Here is a 404-nt window from a genome sequence, read left to right on the forward strand (position 1 = left end):
AATAGGGCATAAATTAATTTATTATTAATTAATAAATTATTATATATATAAAATAATATATAAATTTTTAATATTTATTTAAATAAGTGAATAAATTAACTATTAGATGAATTTAAATTAATTATAAGGCATCGAAATGAAGTGGTGCTTTCATAGCTTGATGGGTACAGTGGTAATAAATGAGAAATGGGCAGTGGTGGTTGGTATATTAATGCTTCATTTTGGAGTACATTTTCGAGGCACATATGGCGGTGCTTCGTATTGTATTATTATTCTTCCCATCAAATTTCTCGATGTAACGGAAATGAAATTTACATCTTGCATGATAAAGTCATGTGGTAATTGTATCTGATCAAATATTTTTGTGGGTTTATATTTTTTGAGATTAATTTTGATATACTAGT

The 404-nt window shown here is 25.5% G+C and overlaps 1 protein-coding gene across 1 annotated transcript in view; it reads right to left on the minus strand.

Annotated features, from left to right (window-relative positions):
• Positions 1-404, minus strand: part of LOC107642394 (histone-lysine N-methyltransferase ASHR2) — a 3,235-nt gene that overhangs the window by 889 nt on the left and 1,942 nt on the right. The window lies entirely within an intron of this gene.

The sequence above is a fragment of the Arachis ipaensis genome, chromosome B05 (genome assembly GCF_000816755.2).
Source record: "Arachis ipaensis cultivar K30076 chromosome B05, Araip1.1, whole genome shotgun sequence".
NCBI classification, from domain to species: domain Eukaryota; kingdom Viridiplantae; phylum Streptophyta; class Magnoliopsida; order Fabales; family Fabaceae; genus Arachis; species Arachis ipaensis.